Source organism: Notothenia coriiceps, unplaced genomic scaffold, assembly GCF_000735185.1.
Source record: "Notothenia coriiceps isolate Sejong01 unplaced genomic scaffold, NC01 NC01_scaffold00017391, whole genome shotgun sequence".
NCBI classification, from domain to species: Eukaryota; Metazoa; Chordata; class Actinopteri; order Perciformes; family Nototheniidae; genus Notothenia; species Notothenia coriiceps.
Window position 1 is genome coordinate 18,767 of NW_011350092.1, and position 5,487 is coordinate 24,253.

A 5,487-nucleotide genomic window follows, 5' to 3' on the forward strand; every position below is an offset into this window, starting at 1 on the left:
TTTCCTGGCAGCTGGAATTGTGGTCTCATAACACCCATTTTTTAAAATTGCGATAAAATCTGACCCTAATAACTACAGAGGCATTTGTGTGAACAGTAACCTGGGGAAGGTCTTTTGTAGTATTATAAATTCCCGGCTTATAGACTTCCTTATGAAACACAATGTCCTGAGCAAAAGCCAAACTGGATTCTTACCAAATCACCGCACATCAGACCACATTTACACCCTACATACCCTAATTGACAAATATGTTAATCAAAATAAAAGCAAAATATTTGCCTGTTTCATTGATTTCCAAAAAGCATTTGACTCGATTTGGCATGTTGGTCTATTCAACAAACTACTTCAAAGCGGTATAGGGGGAAAATAATTTGACCTAATCAAATGTACACAACATGTGCAGCATCAAGATCGGATTTCTCAAAAACGGGGAGTAAGACAAGGATGCAGTTTATCACCGGCCCTGTTCAACATCTACATTAAGGAACTGGCCACTATCCTAGAACAGTCCACAGCACCTGGGCTCACACTCCACAAAACAGAGATCAGGTTCCTGCTGTATGCAGATGATCTCATCCTGTTAAGTCCGACAAAAGAAGGACTTCAACAGAGTTTGAATATACTCGAAGGTTACTGTCAGACCTGGGCCATGGCAATCAACATAAAAAGACAAAACAATGATATTTCAAAAAAGATCCAGATGTCAGGCAAACAATATTGACTTTACAATTGGGACACAGACAATAGAAAATTGTTCAGAATATAATTATTTAGGCCTGAAAATAAGTTCCACTGGAAGCTTTAATCAAGCTGTGAATGAACCGAGAGAGGAAGCACGCAGGGCGTTTTATGCAATAAAAAGACAAATCCACATTCAAATTCCAATTTCAATTTGGCTTAAATTACTTCAATCAGTAATACAACCCATCCTACTCTATGGAAGCGAAGTGTGGGGCCCACAAACAAACCAAACATTTGACAAATGGGAAAATCATCCAATAGAAAATGCTCACAATGAGTTTTGCAAACGCATCCTCCAGGTTCACAGGAGAACAACTAACAACGCCTGCAGAGCGGAATAAGGCACATTTCCATTATTAATACAAATCCAGAAACGATCAATTAAAAAGAAAGTTACCCCCACTCCTACCACCACAAAGCCCTGCAGCATCAAGAGATGAACAAGATTCCCCTCTCTCAGCTGGTCCTGACACTCTGTTCACAAACCGGTTCAAACTGTGATCAGGGCCAGGCTGAGCCCACATCTATTAGAGTAAACCAGATTATAACAAAACACACACAAAACTACCTCACTTATTGGAACACTAAATCCCAAACACAAAGTAAAATGCAATGCTATAAAAAGACAGTACACTGTGGCAGCCTACCTGACCACAGTGATCGATGTTAAACACAGGAAGTTGTTGACAAATTACAGACTGAGTGCTCACAGCCTGGCCATAGAAACAGGCAGGTACAAGAAAACATGGCTGCCAAAAGAGGAGCGATCATGCCAACAGTGTGGAGGAACTGCTGTGGAGACAGAGCAGCACTTCCTCACACAATGCCCAACTTTTGATTTTGTACGGAAACAAATCTTCCCAAAACTCAATCATAAGCATCCTCAATTATTCAAAAATGAAAACTAAAAACTAAAAATACTTCTCGGGGAATATAAAGAGAGCTGCATTGTGGCAGGACACTTTGTCTCTGCCTGCCACAGTCTGAGGGAACCGGAATGAGCAGATACACCAGGTCTCACATCTTAAGTATATATATCTTATTCTATTTTGTATTCATGTATTATATGAATGAAATTAATCTGTATTCCTTGTAAAAAAAAAAAACATGTTCTTAGCAGTTTGTTTATTTGTGTGTATTTGTATAGATGTTACAACTATACATAGCTTTGGAAATACTGTATGTAATTATGGTCATGCTAATAAAGCTTTTGAATTGAATTGAGATATATATATATATATATATATAAAGAGAGAGAGAGAGATAGATAGATAGATAGAGAGAGAGAGAGAGAGAGGGAGATAGAGAGAGAGGGAGATAGAGAGAGAGATAGAGAGAGAGACATGGATAGAGATATATATATATATATATAGAGAGAGAGAGATAGACAGAGAGAGAGAGAGAGGGAGAGAGAGAGATAGAGGGAGAGAGAGAGAGAGAGGGAGAGAGAGAGGGAGATAGAGAGAGAGATAGAGAGAGAGAGAGAGAGAGACGGAGATAGAGAGACATAGATAGAGAGATAGATATATATATAGAGATAGATAGATAGATACATAGATAGAGAGAGGGAGAGAGAGAGAGGGAGATAGATAAATAGATAGAGAGAGAACTCCTACCATTACAAAGCCCTCCATTGCCAAGAGGAGAACATAGAGAGGAGTCCCCTCAACCAGCTGGTCCTGAGGCTCACCTCCTCTAACAGGACAAGGCCTCAGGACAGCCCTCACACAATCTGGCCCAACCAAATCATAGCTAAAGAAAAAGAAAATTACATCAACTATTGGACATGTACCACGAAAACCCAAAAGAAACTTCAATGCTATTTGGTTCTAAACAGACAGTACACGGTGGCAAACTATCTGACCGCCGTGACTGATCCCAAACTGAGGAAGACATTAACAATGTACAGACTCAGTGACCACACAGGGGATAGGAAATTTCATTGTGTTAAGTATACAATTTGTAAGTTTTGCATAATCATAGGTGACGGATATTCGGTTTACTTGATCGTGTGACTTATACTAAAACGGCAAGGCTAAGATACAGCTGTACAGACCTGATCGAGGCGCGCGCAGTTTTCCTGCCGAGACGTGGCAATAAAGAGCGGTACGAAAGAAGCCAAGGTCATACTTTTTTCGATCACGCCAATGACAAAGAAGAGTCTGCTCCGCCCTATGACGAACAACACTTTCTGAAGTCAAGATGGGACCATATGCGTGTCATATAGTGCCGATCTGGGTAGTCTTAACCGAACTAACTGAACAGCAAAATATGTCGATTATATTGGCAATCTGACGTCGATTGACCCCGAATATTGTGGGTCTGACACTCACTTATTGACACGTTGTTTTCCCCCTGCTGTTCATCATACAATAATCGGTACGCTAGTGGCCACAGTTAGATCTGTAACTTGATTAACTATATTTATTTTCACATAAGCATATTAATGATATCATGACCTAGAGGAGTTTGGTGGTTGTAACCGTATCCGGCTGCACTTCATTTGAACTTATGCCGGGTAATATGGTCAATATACATGAGCTGTGGCACTCAGTAACATTTTATTTAAACGTTCCACTCTATTATGTCACGGCCAGGAAGGTGTCCCTTCTTGGTTCGTGGTCGTGTTCTCCTTGCACCGTTCCATTGGTCCCCGTTTTGTCAGGTCGTCACCCTTGTACAAATATCTATTATCACTATAAATATTCGATGTTCATACTTGTCAACTTTTGTTGGTGTATATATATATATTATATATATAGTACAACCGTAACAGACCTCCTCAGCCCCTGTATTAGTAAATTAAGTGGTAAAGATGTAACATAAATCACCAAAATACACGTTTACTTTTATTTCGCCGATATTTGACATTGACATATATAATTATATTTACATATATTTACATTTTTATGACGAATCATTTCACTCATTTATTGCCGTGAAACTGTGTTATTCTACTGACCCAAGATTAGGACCAAACCTGAAGAAAAAAAAAAAAAAAGAAATTATGAGATAAACTATTTCTTAATAGATTCAAGAATAGTTTAGGTTAATTTTTTAGATATTACAATATCAACCCTTTCGTTAGTCATAGGTCCAAGGGGTTTTTTTCTAATACTCGTTCGAGTAAAATTGACAAAAACCATATCCTTGACCCGTTGATTCTTAAAGTCCAACTAAAGTCGTTTAATGATATGAGGTTAGTTAACAATATCTTAATCCCAGAAAATAAAGTTTAAATGTTTGATATATTCTGTAAACACTGAATCAATATAAGGTTGATGAGTTCGTAATATGTCACCTAAAATCATTAATCATTGAACAATCAACATCAAGAATTAATATGTCAACGTTACCTTAAATAAAACAAGGTACAAAAGTAAGAATTATTATGAAATTATTAAAATTAAACATCTTTTTTATTTGAATTAGAAAGAATTTTATATTACAAAGTCAAAACAAGCATCAAATTTACATGACGTACAGAGATGCAAATATCCAACAAGGAGACGTCGGAATGACAGTACCAGAGTGTACTGCTTTAATCGGTTAGTTTTTTAAGTCGACTTGGGAATCGGGTTAGTTTGTGTTAAGTCCGACGGATCGGTTAAGTCTTTTAAGGTGGCAGGCTTTAGGTCGCGACATCCCCCTCGGTTACTCGCAAGGACCGGCTGTGTGTGAAAAGACTCAAAGATACAGATAACTCTGCGGGGACCTGTGTGGAAAGTGTGTGAAAAGCTGCAAGATACAGATACCCCTGTTAAAGATCTTTAAGTGTGTTCTCGTAAGTCTAATTTGTTTATCGAGTAGGTTTTATAAGTTTCGTAAACGAACACACCTGCCGGTTTCGCAGAGTGTTTTTTCTTTTCAGGAGTGTTCATTTCCAAACATCTACGTCCCCAACCAGGTGCTCCCGTTCTATGTCCGTTGTGTGTGTGTGTGTGTTGGTGTGTTGTGCTGGTGTGTGTGTGTGTGTGTGTGTGTGTGTGTGTGTGTGTGTGTGTGTGTGTGGTGTGCTGTGTGTGTGTAGTGTGTGGTGTGTGTTTGTGTGTGTGTGTGTGTGTGTGTGTGTGTGTGTGTGGTGAGAGAGGAGAGAGATGAGAGGAAGTGTGGTGTGGTGTGTGTGTTGTTAAGAGAGAGGTGTGAAAGTATACGAAAATAACCGTACGTACAGTCCACTTGTTATAATCCGGTTTCGTAGTTCCTATTATACTATTCTTTTTTTTATGTTTAGTTAATTAAGTAATTTTTTGTTGTTTATATTATTTTGTTTTAAGAGTCAATAATTACATTTTTTCCTATCTTTCCTTCCTTTTCTTTCTGTGTACTTCATCTCCTCGTTTAGTCTCACTCGACTCTCCTTGTCGACAATACACAACAAACAACAACAACAACGACAACATCAACAACAGAGAATCCGACACTTGTACGCGCGAGTGTATTAAAGCGACGAAGATACGAGCGACCCGTGATAAAAGAGGTTCATGTACAACCGTAAAATAAGACCAGTCTGTCAGTAAAGGTCGGAAGTCGACCTACTCTGTTTGTGAGACTGTTTTTTACAAGACAACTACCCGGATACAGGCCGATATCGTGGAGGTTGTTCAGTCCTCTACCGACTCCTTAAAAATAAAAGGTTTAGAGACCCACAAGTGTCGTGGTGGTTCCCCGGTCTGTGTAAAAATTACGTGGACCTACGAGCAAAAGAGACCCGGTCCAGAACGGCACTACAGCCGGATCAGAGAT

General features: G+C 39.1%; 1 long non-coding RNA gene across 1 annotated transcript in view; it reads left to right on the top strand.

The window, feature by feature from the left end:
- LOC104950302 (uncharacterized) overlaps positions 1-5,487 on the top strand; it is a 12,183-nt gene that overhangs the window by 2,922 nt on the left and 3,774 nt on the right. The window lies entirely within an intron of this gene.